Source organism: Megascapheus bottae, chromosome 19 (genome assembly GCF_031878675.1).
Source record: "Megascapheus bottae isolate mThoBot1 chromosome 19, mThoBot2.hap1, whole genome shotgun sequence".
Lineage (NCBI taxonomy): Eukaryota > Metazoa > Chordata > Mammalia > Rodentia > Geomyidae > Megascapheus > Megascapheus bottae.
Genome location: NC_143527.1, coordinates 38,626,439 through 38,641,847, shown reverse-complemented (window position 1 = coordinate 38,641,847; position 15,409 = coordinate 38,626,439). Strand labels below are relative to the sequence as shown.

Here is a 15,409-nt window from a genome sequence, read left to right as displayed (position 1 = left end):
TGTCTTCCCTTTTATTTCCCAAAAAAGCATACCAAGAGGGTAAGCATTGCATATTTAGATTTTAGTTTTCACTTTTTAAAGTTTTAGCAAAGTAAATTGATTTTACTAAAACACAGTAAAGTAGGAAGAAATAGGAGAGAAACATTGATTGCTTCCCACCCAGGAAATGGAAAAAAGACTCTTGAGTTCAGTTTTTAATTTTAAATAACTAGGTTTTAAAAGAATTGTGAAAAATTGGTACTAAATCATTTGAGTGCCTTGGGCATTTCATTACTTGCGTGTATTATACAGCTTGAGAAAGCAGACATCAGAAATGGATATCTACAAGGTGTGTTAGATAAATTTCTGGAAATGTTAAGGTGGAAAATCTTTATGCAACTAATTGATCACAATAATTGTTACAGTATCTCACTTTGTTATCTGATATATTGGATATATTTGTATTTGGTTATTTGAAATTGGATAGGGAAGGGGGCAAAACAAGATGAGGGGTGGAGGGGAGGGAAATGGGGACCAAGACATGTGAAAGGGTATCAATGTATGTGAATTAATGCACCTTCCATCTGGCAAATGTCATGTAACCCTTCTATTAATTACAATGAAAAATATATGAAAAAAGTATGGGACAAACAGGTCATTACTGTATTCAGAGCAATGACAGCTATGAAGGGAAACAGGTTTCCCTTTCTCAGAAGCTCTTGTAGTGACTAAGATACTATACTGAGTCAAGCCACTGATGCCATCTAGCCTGGGTAAAGGATTAAAGAAAAACATTGTTAAATAAAAGAAAGAGAAATAGTTTCCTGCAGAGAATGGTCAATTCCACAGGGTCTGTTCTGACTCCAATGTCATTCACACAGGAACTGTCTCATGCTGGTGGTACCAGAGCTATTGACAGGCTCTGCTCTGGGCAGTATTGTAAATGCAGAAGAAAATTCCAGAAGTACAAACCTCATCCCACAATCTCTGGACTCAAGTTCATTCAGCCATTCTTGATAAACTCTGATGTTATGATCTAGAGTCACCTACAAGAGAAAAAAAAGTCTTGAAAGAAAGTGTTGCTAGTATCAAGAGACAAATTCATTAAATCACTAGTAAACATATGCTCTCAAACAACCCTAGAGATCCTTAATATGTGACCATTTCAATGGGATTGGCATAAACTGTCTTCATATGGTTTATTCTAATGAGCAAATGAAGTCATCTTTGTGATTTGTCAAGCCTAAGTTCGATCCATCTGCCACTCAGTATTCAGGAGTGAGGACTTGATGGAGAGAACTGAAAATCTTGAGTAACACTCAAGACCCACCAGTGTTCTGAGAACTACCAACTGTTTTATGGTTATTCCTCTCGTTCCTCTCACTTCTCATCCTCTCCACTTCCACCCAGTGTCACTAACCAGTGTTTCCCCTGCATTTGTGTTTTTCATTCTTTCCCACCCCTGCCTCACAATTTAGTGTGATCCTAAGAGAAGCCAGTGGCCCTTACTAAAATATGGAATTGTTCACTTCTATTCAAAGCTGTCTGGTAACTTACCCTTAAAACCGGATTTCCTTAACTATAATTAACAATATTTGGTTTACCCTGTCAGATCCTTGCATACTTCCTTTACAGTTTTACAATAGCCAGCAGTAGAGTTTATCTTCATTTAATTCATTACTAAATTACCTACCAGAATGCAAGCTATATGAAAACAAAGATAATAGGTTTAATTATTTGGTCTTCAATATCTACGAAATCCTGTGCCCCTACTTGACATTTATGACTTTGTAAAATGGAAAAAAATGTGTATTTCTCATCTGTATTCAGCCAGATGTACTATAGGAACTTAAATCAATATAGAAAGAGCCAAAATAAAGACCCAATTCAGTGAGGAGAAAGTCCAAACAGAAGCACTAGGAGTGTAGAAACTTACGTACAGGCAATGGCATTTTCATTCTCTGTTGCCTTGTACCAAGATACCATGATGAAGGTAGCGTCAGTCACATCCATTTATTAGTTCCAAGCCCCCTAGGCTACACGAAGCAGATTGGAGTGGATTCTCTGCTCAGGATCTCACAGGCCAAAATCAAGCTGCTAGGCAAGTGGAGCTCTTACCTAGAATCACCAGGAGATTTATTTTTTAATTGGGAGTGCATAATTTATTGTTGGTGTTTGGGTTTTTATTTTGCTTTTGCTTTTCTTTGAGACCAGATTTTACTAGATTACATAACCCCATCATCTCTGTGTATATGCAGTAGATTGATTCCAGGACCAACATCCCTTATAGTCTAAATCCTTAGAATCTCCTATCCCGGGTGTAAAATGCATAGTATCTTTGAACCTTGGTATTTCAGATTTCAGCCTCCTGAATAGCTAGGATTACAGGCATGAACCACCAGGGCCCATCTCCCTCCTTATATTTTAAATCATTTCCACATTAGGTACAGTACATAACACAACATAAATACCATGCAAATAGTTGTTATCCTATATTGTTCAGGAAAAAAATGTCAAAGATCTGCACGTGTTCAGTACAGACGCAAGTGTTTTCCAAGTATTTTTAGCCTAAGGCAGTTTAATTCCACAGATGCAGATGTGTGGATAGGTAGGACCAGTGGTATAATAGGTATCCTGTGCTATTATTCTGACTGTACTGACTTCACAGAGGAGACAGCAGTCAACGGAGCTGAAAACCAAACGTGTAAACAAAATATCATGTTAAAGATCAGAAAGAAAAGGCTACCTTTCCCTAGAGGCTTCCCTTGGCTTGGTTTCCTGTTGTCCTCAGACTCCATTTGCATACTAAGAATGGCTTCTGGATATAGATTCCATTTCCTGTATGCCTGTGTCATTATACTCGGATCAGAATTTTCAAAATACTATCCCTGAATCATCACAATCTTATGAAGTTATGTGGGAAAACCATGTAATCTACATTTTCCACTGGAACTAGTAACCACAGTCAATGCACAAGTAATTGTCAACACATTTTGTTACTGCCGACAACTTTGACATTTAGGTCCCTGTTGCCTAAGGCCTAGAGTCATTCTGCCTCATTTGTACAAGGAACAGGATTGTCACTAGACAGGATCCTGTGCAGAATTCCTTCTTGAATGGTGCCTGCTAGTCTTCTGGGCTTCTATTCTGATCTTGTGGGTTCTAACTAGTCTTTAAGAAGATGTCTGTGGATTATTTAGGGATCGTTCTACAATGTCTGTTAGCAATGCACAAGAAAGAAAATAGCTCACTATGAGATGCAATGGGAACTGTTTCTTCTGTAAGAAAGATAAAGTGAGAAGGTTACTCTCAGGGTGCCTCCTCTTATGACAAGTAGAACAGGTCACTACAGGGCAGGGCCTGGAAAGCAGGTGGTAGAGATTCCTGTCTCTCCTGCAGGGGTGAGTCCACATATAACACGCAACAGGGCCATTGGACAGCTAATGGTGGCATGAACAAAACGATCTGCTGTCAGGAATCATAGATGACTACTATGGCAATGAGTAACAGAATGTGATTAAGAAGTCTACTGTCCTTGATGAATACCAAGCTTCCACACAGCCAAAACGCAAGAGGTCCTGACCTACACCATGTTAAGCTTGAAGGCACTGGCTGGGAAAGAAACTGTTCAGACATGAATTGTGTATCCTTTACATATCAGCTGTGTGACTTTGGAAATTTTACTTCATCTCCTAGTCTCAGATTTTCTCCTCAGCCAATTTGGAATTAAAAAAAAACATTACTTACCTTAGAGTATTATTCTGAGAATTAAATCAGTATTAGTTAAGCACTTGGCTCATAGTAAGAACTAATGAAATGTTTGGGGCTGTCTTTGTAACTTAGAGATTAAACCTTTTTTTCCCCTCCAATATTTACTGGTGTAAATATTATAAATTTCTTCAAGATTAGGGAAACTCACAATTATTCAAATAAGGTGATTTATAAGAATTCTTTTGTTTAAATTCATATTTTAACAATATTTAATATGATTAAACACGAGAAATAATCAAATTGCTAGGCAATTATATCTGTTTGTAAACATACTTGCAGGAAGATAAGATATGAGGATATATTCAGGTATTCTGTATTAGCCCAGATAATGTTTGTGAAAGACAATTAAAAACATGGATGGAAAGATTGGCAGAAAACACTTGTTTTATGATTAAGCTTGAAACATGATGGAAATCACCATGGAGATATTACGAAGAGTTAAGGCTCCACAAATCAAGCAACAATTAGGCATTAGAATTCTTCAGGGGTTTATAAAGCAAGATACCTTCATGCCTGAATGCCTCAATAATCAGCAGGCATGTGGGAATAATTCCCTCCTCTCTGATGTTGAAATTCAAATCCCACAATACATCAAAGTTAATTAGATCAGTTCCTGAATTAAAGTTTTAGAGAAAAAAAATGAAATCCTATGTTGGGACAATTTGCATGAAAATTTTGAGACCTACCTCATCTGAGAATCCAAACTGCAGGAAAAGCTGGGCATAGTAATGAAATATCTGTGTAAGTCTAAATACTTGGAAAAGAGATATCAGAGAATCATGATTCCAAGTCAGCCTGAGGAAAAACAGTCTGGACAATTGCATTTCAGCCAATCCTGGACACCGGTGTGTGCCTGTTACCCCAGCAACAAAGGGAGGCACAAATAGGAGGATATAAGTCCATGCTGGGTTGGACACCAAGAGAGACCTTATTTTGAAAATAACCAGTGCAAAAATAGATGATAGAGTGGCTCAAGGGTAAAGTCTGCCTAGCACATGTAGAGATCTGGGTAGCACACACACACACACACACACACAAGGGGTTGGGGGGAAAGGGCTGGGAATGTCACTGAGCAGTACAGTGCTTACCTAGCATGCATGAAATCCTGGGTTTGATTCCTTTGTATACATAAACAGAAAAGGCCAAAAGTGGCACTGTGGGTCAAGTAGTAGAGCACTAGCCTTGAGCTATAGCAGCTCAGGGACAGCACCCAAGCCCTGAGGAGAGGGGGAAGGGGAGGGAAAAGGAAAGGGGGAGGGGGAGGGAACAGTAAAAAGAGAGAAAAGCAAGTTGTTTTTTTTTTTTTTCAAGTGAATTTGTCATCGCTTTGTTCTAGGGCACATGTTCTCTGAAGAGCTATGCTGCCGGTTTCTCTCAAGAATAGAATCATTTGTCAGTTTAAATGCAAAAAAAATGAATTTGACCTTAGGATGATAGTTTGGGGCAGATATTTGATACCCTAATGTATTTGAAAACATTGTTTCAGCCTCACATTCTTTTACATTAAAAAACGTGCCGGAGTTCCTCAAAACACTAAACATTGAACTCCCCTATGACACAATTCCACTACTTGGCATTTACCCAATCATCCAGAAACAAGGACATTCTAAATCCACTACCACAACAATGTTCATTGCAACACTATTTACCAAAGCAAAGATATGGAACCAACCCAGATGCCCCTCAGTTGATGAGTGGATCAACAAGATGTGGTATTTATACACAATGGAATTCTATGCTGCTGTCAGAAAGAACAACATCGCCCCATTTGAAAGGAAAGACTTAGAAAAAAATCACATTAAGTGAAGTAAGCCAGACTCAAAGGAATATAGGCCCAATAGTCTCCCTCATTTGTCATAAACAGTAGAAACCTTGGGCTCTCCTAGCAGAGATTTACAATAGAACAAAATCTAGAGACATTAGGCCAAATAGTATGACACTAAATGTAAGGACCTCCAGGATAAGAAAACAAAAGCCACATAATGAGTGACTGCTGTCCTTATGTACTATGTTATTGCTCATCTCTTTTGCCATCCCTTGGTTATCTTACATTGTTACAATTTTTCACCTTGTTAGCTGATATATTTTAATATATGCTTAATTGGTTATTTGAAATTAGATAGGGAGGGTGGGAGGGAAATGGGGACCATATCATAAGAAAGGATATCAATATGCACCTTCTATCTGGTGAATATAATGTAACCCTTCTATTAATCACAATAAAAATTATTTGTAAAGAAAAGAATTTTACAAATTTTTTTAAAAAGTGCCGGAGTTTGGCCTATTGGTAGAGTGATTGCCTAGCATGCACATAGAACCGGGTTCGATTCCTCAGTACCACATACATAGAAAAAAGCTGGAAGTGGTGCTGAGGGTCAACTGTTAGAGCTCTGGCTTTGAGAAAGTCCAAGGACAGCTCAGACCCTGAGTTCAAACCCAGGACTGGCCAAAAAAAAACCGAGGTCAAAGATGAATATAGATAGACCAAAACACATTTAAGTAGTATCTAGAATGATACAAGTTTGACTTCAGAACAGAACATGAATATATCTTATTTTCTTTGTAACTATTAAGAATGGATTTCAAAAGGTCATCTAATATAAGCTAATATAAGAACTCGGTTCCAAATGTAGACACCTCAATAATCATTCCCTCTGTAATTCTCCAGATCCCATACTTCTGCCCCTTGTGAGCTCTGGGCACACAGACAGCCCTAGGATATGTTCATCATGACATGTCAGTCAGGATGTCTCCTTCACTCTACAAAGGATAGGAGTTTTAAACTCGCCAGTCATTACGTGCATTCTACTTGAGGTCCCCAGGACCCCTCTCATGTCTGTCACTGAAATCTAGGCACAACATGACTACTACATAGCCCCTGCTACCAGTTTGGAGACTGTGAAGTCCTATTGTTCATATCCTGACATTCCCCTCCTCTTGCCCACACATGAACAACTCAACAGCATTTTACTAGAACACTAGAATAGGGCATAGACAATGTTAGGGGATTCCAGAAAGAACAGAACAAAGGATAGCAGTATTAATTTTTAAATACATTGTCAGCCTAGACATGCAGGATGTTCAAATGAGATGTTTGATTCCTTTGATAAGATGGCACAAAGGGGTGACATTGATCAAGATATATATTTATAAATGGCTATGTTAAATGGCAACTCCTTTTTGTACAAGTAAAGATTAAAAGAAAAAATTCAGATCAACAGAGGTTGATCTTCACAGGCAACAGGCTGGATGATGGCTGCACTGTGACATCCAGAAAGAATCCATTCTGCACGTGCTTCTCCACGTTAGGGATGGCTATTACTTTGACAGTCTACTCTCTCCTAGTGCCCAGTGATGGCATTATGCAGCCCTATAGCCATTTGTTCTAATTTAAGGTTGAAAATTAACATTTTGAACAGATTCAGCTATTACTGAAACCAGCTTATAAAGGTTTTGTTGCAAAAAAAAAAAGGAAAAAATTTACCTGGGTGCTGGTGGCTTATGCCTCTAATCCTAGCTACTTAGGAGGCTGAGATTTGAGGATGACAGTTAGAAACCAGCCCAGGTAGGAAAGGATATGAGACTTTTATCATAAACTACTGAGAAAAAGCTCAAAGTAGCACTGTGGCTCAAGTGGTAGAGAGCTAGCCTTGAGCAAAAGAAGCTCAAGGTCAGTGCCCAGGTCCTGAGTTCAGGCTCCAGGACCAGAAAAACAAATTTTCCCAAAAAGATATCTATTCAAAAAGTAAGCCTACACAACTCAGCTCAGTTAATTAATGTTTTCAATTTTTTTAACACTAGCAGAAGGCTCTGAGGCCACTGTATTTTTAGAACAAAACTGTACACCTATGTGATACGCTTTTAATAGGCTCCCTATCTAGGTGTCATTTTACTATTCTTGGTCCACTGTTTGGATATAACCCATCCATTTTAGCTTAAAATCCTCGGTAACATACAATTTAAATAGGTAACATTTCACGTTTCATAAGTAGTAGGAACATTCTGCATAGTGCTCAAATATCCCATAAATATCCAAATCTGCATTGTTTGATCTCAGAGACCTGAATATCTCCACAAACTTCTTCTAAGGAATTTATATTCTATAAGTATCTACCATCTCTAGTCACATCTTCAGTCATGTTCTGTCTCAAAAAAGAATGGAAATGTTCGGGAGGATATTATAAAGTGAACTTGCTCTAAGTCCACAGAACATACATATATATGCAAGCTCACTTTTATAATCTCCTAAACAATTTCCATGCTTTCTCAGCATGTAATAATATTGTGTTAAGTGTTGAAGAAAACGTGTATGTTTTTCTATTCCAGAAGCTAGGAAGAAGGCTGGTGGGATTTGAGGATTTTTTTAAATATATATCTCCCATGAACTACTTTAAAAGGCTGAGGCTCAGTGATAGAGCACTAGCCTTGAGAAAATGAATCTCACAGGTCCTGAGTTCAAGCCCCAGGACCCTTCTGAAAGGGTCTTCATTTCCCAGGTGACCAGTGTCCCCAAGTGTCTGGCTTGAGTTTACCTATAATGTGGTAATTAGTACTGTCACCTGGGTAATAAATATTGGCATTTAAGACTCTTCTACACTCATTAACTTAAATCACACTTTCCCTATCTTATTCACTCAGTGTAGAAACTGCAAGTCAAAAGTCTCTGTCTTGGGTTCTGCTGTGTGAAGGCAGCCAGTCTCACTGGTCCATTGCCATTGAAAGCCTAGGTCATGTCTCCATCAGTGCTACCATCTATGCTAATAATCATCCACCCTAGTCCTTTCCAGACAGGACCCCAGAGAAAGAACTGAATCTCATGCATGCCAAGCCTTTGTAGTGCAGAAACACCTGGACTTGTCCTCAACTGGGAAGAGAAACAGAGTAATGGAGTGAAGAGAAGCTGAGCCCAAGTCTCATGCCATAATCTCATTAGAGTAATTTTTTTTAAAACACTAGAATTACCTTTGTACAAAGAAATCTCCCTCAATACACACACACACAAAAGGGGGAAAATCCAAAATTCTTATGAGGCATATAACACCAGTCATGGCCTACTTGCATTGCTTTACAATGCAATTTTCTAATGAATATGTTTGAAATTTTTCAATGTTCAGGAGAGGTGTTGCTGAATTAACAGTCCTCTACCATGTAAGGCCATTTTGGTTAATTAAGTAAACCCACCACCATGGTTCCAACGGGGTTCTAATGGGGTAAAGATTTTCCATTGCTCACTCTGGTACCACCATCTAAAGGCTGTAGCAATTTGTTATCCATGTACTTGTGGGGAAGCTGGTGTGAGCAAACTTGGTGGGCAGCCTGCTATGTACAATGTTGGATGCAATGTTAGATGATGACAGTGAGTGACTGTTCCTGGCTTCTGTGTTTAGCAAAGGAACCTAGACTATCCGAGTGTACTCTGGGAAAGGGTTGACTGTAAAACGGCATGCTGTGTTTCAGTAGCAGTGACCTTGAACTTCTCACACTTTGCACACCTCATGGTTGCATAAAATGAGGCCACATACAGGAAATGACGAAAACCGTCTCCACGGAGGCAGTTCATAAGGATGTCCCACAATGATAAAATCATCTAATAACACATCTCTACCAGTTTCCACTTCCTTCACAGATGCATCGTTGTGCTTATTCATCTGCACGCTGAAAAATTAACATGGCTAACCTTGCTAGATTTGTTTGACCACAAGTTTAAAAAAATGAAGTTGAGAAAAAAAACCTCAAACAATAAAACAGAACTCTTTAATTCCATTATTCTAGCATGGGGAGCAGGAAATATTTCTTTTTCTACTTATCCCTAGTTTAATTCTGTTATACTAAAACCCTTGCCTTAAAATACATGTTTAGAATGGTAATAAACATAAGAGCTAGGATGACAATGTTAATTTTTGGTGTTTTAATTATATTGCCATGGTGATATACAGAGGGGTTACAGTTACATTCATCAGGGAGTGGGTTTATTACTTCTTAAAACACTGATACCCTTTCCCATGTTTTTCTTCCACTTTCCATCCCTCCCCATCACCTTGTTTTTCCCTTCCCTTCCTTATTTCAAATAAACTATAAGGGGGAGAAAAGAGAAATAACTTCATATAGTACATTAAGAAAAATCACAAAGATAAACCTCTTATTCCCATGTCCTGGAGTTCATTTCACTGAACCTCATCCTATATGACCATATGCATATAGCTTTTGAGCTACTATGATCCTTTGCTAGGAGAATCCTAGATGTATACAAATGATTACAAATGAGGGCAACCATGGAGTCTATGTTTCTTTGGGTCTGGCTTACTTCACTTAATATGATTTTTCAGGTCTATTTCCTTACAGATGGGGTAATGTTATTCTTTCTGCTAACAGCACAGAATTCCAGACAATGTTAATTTAAAACATGAGTTTCAGGATATTGCCAGTTGTTCTATCAGGTAATGTTATGTAGATAGCATCATTAAACTACATCTGGGTCATTATTTTCAAAGGTAGAAAACCCACAAGCAGTTGAAAAGTTTCCTGATTGTATTTCTAATGCTTCAAAAAAAGTTTGTTTAAAGTATATTACTTAAAATCCATATGCTAGAAAAGTGTCATCCCTGGAGACATTGAATAATATGTTTTATGTATTCCCTTGGTGAAGAAAGATCAATAGAGATAAATAATGGTAGGTGCAATCATGGGAGAACAATTGTTTTCGTAACTGTGGAAACAATGTAAATTAAGATTTTTTTTTTTTTGCCAGTCCTGGGCTTGAGCTCAGGGCCTGAGCACTGTCCTTGGACTTTCTCAAGGCTAGTGCTCTACCACTTGAGCCTCAGCACCATTTCTGGCTTTTTGCTATGAATCTGGGGTACCGAGGAATCAAACCCGGGTCTTCATGCATGCTAGGCAAGCACTCTACCACTAGGCCAAACTCCCGGCCCAAATTAAGATTTTTTAAGTGTTTTATATATACTAGCACAGCTTGTTTTCAATCATGCACAGCAGTCTACTACTGTTTTTCTTGCAGGCATACATCTTCCTCATGAACCACTGCCCTATGCCCAGTTTGGGCCTTTAGCAAGGCAGACTGGGCCGAAAAGTCCATGAGACTCTTTACTCAAACTACTCAGAAAAAGCAAGAAATGGTGCTGTGACTCAAGTGGCAGTATGCTAGCCTTGTATACAAAGAGGCACAGGGATAGCATCTCAGCCCTGAGTTCAAGCCCCAAGACCAGCAAAAATTTATTCCTTTTGTTATTTTTGAATGACATATTCATTTGGTACAAATGATTCATATAACACTGTGTTGAAGTTGCTCTGCTTATATTTCAGAACTTTTTCATATGCATTTATATTATTTCAATTTTCTTTCCTTTTTTTCTGCCATGTCTGGAATCGATGTGGGCCTGTCACTTGCTCAGCTTGCTGGCTCACAGCTCACAGTTCTACTACTTGAACCCCATTTCCAGTCTGGCTTCTTGCTATTTAATTGGAGACGGATTTCCATAAACTTTTCTGCCAGTTGGCTTGAAATTGTGATCTTCCAGATCTAATGCTCTTGAGAGCCTAGAGTTATAGGCATGAACCACTTGGGCCTGGCTTTGTAATGTTCATTTTTATTACATTTAATTCAATTATGGATGTTATGCATGCTTTATAAAAATGTATATACTTTAAAAATTCCTCTCAGCAATTTCTACTATATTCTCACTAGTGCCCAACATTTATAGAAGTATACAGTAAACATATTTGCTGCCACTTCATATACTTCTGTTTGAACTCAGGGCCTGGTGCTTCGTAGGTAAGTAGGGTCACTTGTATCACTTGACCACAATTTAAAGAGGACTGAGCTCATGGCTCATTTCAATAAATGATAGGTTCTCAAGGTTTTGCTTAGGGCCAGCCCTGTCTATGTCTACTGCCTATTTAATCTCTAAGCCTCCTTTGGGGCTGGGATTACAAGTATGTACTGCCACAACTAGCTTTTTGATTGAAACAAGGCTCTCCCTTTTTGCCTGGACTGATGTTGAACCACAGTTTGATTCGTGATTTCTGCCCTGAGATTGAAGAGGTATGAAGGCGTGGCCCTGCTAGTGGTCTTTTCTGGAGTAGTTCTCAGTGCCTCTGGTCTACACATAAGTGTGTACCCCCCCACAATGGGGATTTTTATATACTGTCTTTTCCTAAAAATCAATCATGAGCTTTTAATTTTATTCACCTGAGTACAGAATGGCATCTTGTGATTTGAGATACATACACCCTATAGTATGCATCGTTTTCTACTTGTGAGTTGTTATGTTATATATTTCCCTTCATTTTCTTCTAGTAATTTCTTATTGATTTTTCAAATTACCCCAAAATGTGACTTATTGATATGCATTCATATGTATTTGTATTTTTCACATTGATATTTTATGATTCCTTTTTGTGAATCATGGGGCTTAAACTTGGCCTGGGCACTGTCCCTGAGCTCTTCAACTTAAGGCTACTGCCCTACCCTTTAGCCAAGCCCCACTTCCCACTTAATTGGGGATAAGAGTCTCAGGTTTTGTGTGTCCTGGCTGGCTTTGAACCACAATCCTCAGATCTCAGCCTCCTGAGTAGTTAGGATTACAGGTGTGAGCCACCACACCCAGCTAATATTTTATGATTTTTAACTTTAGCATTTGCTTTATTGTAATTTCTTTGCATTTGTATTATTTGGTTTGCATTATTACTGCATTTGTTGTGCTTGTTGGTGAAGTTAACTTGCCAGTTTATAGTGAATTGCAGAGTTTAGTAGAAATTTCAGCATTAAAAACTGTCTTTCTAGCCAGATGCCCATGGCTCAGGCCTGTAATCCTAGCAACTCAGGAGGCTGAGATCTGAGGATCAAGGTTCAAAACCATCCCAGCCACATCTTTTTTTTAAATATAATATTTATTGAAACATAACACAGGTATTATAACTACTGAAAAAGAAATGAGCATACGTAGGTTTTGAAATAACCCCATCATATAAGATGACACACTTTTTTGTTTTGAAAATGCAGCTATTCTAATATTTTTATATAAGCCTTCTGCATTCATTGTAAGATGAATCCCAAGCAACAGGAGCTGAAAATTATAGTTTTTAAAAGGAAAAAATCTATTTTTGGTATTTTTTGAAATGGTATCTCCCTAGTAGGGTGCAATACTTTTTAAATTTTTTTATTTCATTTTTAACTTTAAATTTTTTTGTAAAGGTGATGTATAGAGGGGTAACAGTATGTCAAGTAATGAGTATATTTCCCTTTGAACAGTGTTATCCCTCATTTATTTTCTCCTATATTGTCCCTTTCTGATACCCCTCCCCAACAAATTGTTAAATTCATTTAATCCCAGCCAAATCTTAAGTAGCTGGGATTATAGACATAAGCTATCACTCCTGGAACCAATTTCTTCTAATTAACAAAAGTTTTCATCTTTACTGATATTGATATGATAGTCTCAACTCATTTGCATTCTGGGTATACTAGATTAGGCTGTGAATGGGTAGAATGTATCTACTTTATTATGTTTAAGGATTTTATTCCTTTTGTGTAAAACTTTGTACAAGTACTTAATAATTTTTTAAAAGGGGTTTTAATTGAACACAGCAATTTATGAATACAGTGCATCTTGCTCAGTGTCACCCTTTTATCATTCTCCCCCATCTCTCCCCCCCATCTCTCCCAACTGTACACATCCTCTCAAGTTACCTGGTTATATTTTTTACCAGAGTAGATTGACTATTATGACTGTATTTACCACTCTTCCTCTCCTTTCTCTGTTCATCTTTCCTCCCTCATCTTTTTATAACCCCTTAGAACAAGTTTCAGGTTCCTGATACTCACTTTGTTCAAGTGACAAAGTATAATTTTTCAAAGGTGTTGCACCATTGGGATTGTACTGTGCACATACCATACTTTTAGTCAGTATGTTAATGTATTAGTATGTTAATGTATGCATATGACCACCAATATGTGTGCTAGTAAATTTATAAAATATCTAGGTCTAACTGCCTCATAGAAGAAAACATATGCCCTTTGTCTTCTGAGGCTGATTTATTTCGCCTACCATAATTTTCTATCCAGGTCCATCTGCTTTCCACAAATGACAGTTTAATTCTTTTTAAAAACGAATAAAATTCCATTGTGTGTGTATTCACGTGCACAGACACAACCACATACACATTGTATTCTCTTTATCGATTCATCCATTGAAAGGCATGCAGTCTGTTTCAATAAGCTGGTTCTAGTGAATAGTATAACCCTGAACATGATTATACAAGTGGCTTAATTATACCATGACTTGTAATCTTCTGGATGGATTGCCCGAGAATGGGATCTATCACTGAATCATAGGGTTGTTAATGTTAAGTTTTTTAGAAATCTCCAAACTGCCTTCATGGTGATTATAGTAGTTTACATTCCCACCAACAGTATAACAGTGTTTCTCCCCCCACCCCCATGCATCCATCTCATTATTCCCTACTCTTTATATTCTTGATGGTGGCCATTCTGATAGGGGGAGATGGAATTCAATGACATTTTGACTTGCATGTCCTTCATAATCAAAGATGTTTGACCCTTCTCTTCCTATGTTTATTGGTCCATTTTTACTTTTTCTCCTAAGATGTGTCAATGTAGCTGTTTTATTCTTTTATTAAATTTGGGGATACAGTTACTTGAGCTCTTTGTATATTCTAGACATTAGATATGTGTCAAATTTAGGGCTGGTAAAAGGCCTCTGCTTTCCCCTATGCATACTCTCTGTCATTGAGTTCTTTGAAATCTACTCAAAGATCCTGATTGTGCCCAAAAAATTCTAAGGTTGTTTCTTCTTCCTGAAGTAGGTCCAGGGTTTCAAATCTTACATTAAAATTTTTGATCCATAATCAGTATTAGTACAAGATGATAGAAGAATGCAGTTTCTGCAGATGGATATCCAGTTTTGCCAGCATCATTTGTTAAAGAGGCTATCTTGACTCTGTCAAGCGTCTGATAACTGTAGGATGCAGGTTCATTCCTAGGTCTTTTAATACATTTTATTAGTCTCTAAGCCTACTTATTTGCCAGTACCAAGGTGTTTTTGTACTATAGCACTGTAGTAAATTTGAAGAATTAAATTTTGATACTTGAAGCATTGTCTAGAATTGCGTTTGTGATTCAGGGCCTTGTGTAGTTTCATGAGAATTTTTTGATAGTTTTCTCTCAGTGAAGAATGACATTATGATTTCTATAGGTAGTGCATTGAATTTGTAGGTTGTCTTTACATTAGAGCCATTTTCACAATATTCTGAACCAAGACACAAGAGGTCTTTCCATTTCATGATGTATTATTTGATTTATTTCTTCCAAGTTTTATAGTTTCTATTGTAGAAATATTTCACTTCCTTAGGCTTATCCTCAACACTTTTTATGAAGTCATTGCAAATAGCTATTCTCATTTCCCTCATTTGCTCATTGTTGGTATATTAAAAAGCTACTGATTTTTTATGGGTTGATTGTATATCCTGAAGCTTGGCCAAAGTAATTTATCAACCCTAAGAGCTTGGGATGGAGTCCTTTAGATATATGATCACAGAGAGAGAGTGTGTGTGTTTAATGTCTTCCTTAGAGTTCCCTTAATGTATTTCTATTGCCTTATTTTCAGTACCATATTGAAAAGGA

The 15,409-nt window shown here is 37.7% G+C and overlaps 1 long non-coding RNA gene across 2 annotated transcripts in view; it reads right to left on the bottom strand.

Moving 5' to 3' along the window:
• Positions 1-806: 806 nt before the first annotated feature.
• The window catches only part of LOC150049870 (uncharacterized), a 206,279-nt gene continuing 191,676 nt past the window's right edge, over positions 807-15,409 (bottom strand). For both annotated transcript variants that reach the window (XR_016538895.1, XR_016538896.1), the window contains 2 exons: positions 1,920-2,097; positions 807-1,025 (listed from right to left, as the gene is read on the bottom strand). This is a non-coding gene — a long non-coding RNA (uncharacterized LOC150049870). The remainder of the gene's footprint in view (positions 1,026-1,919; positions 2,098-15,409) is intronic.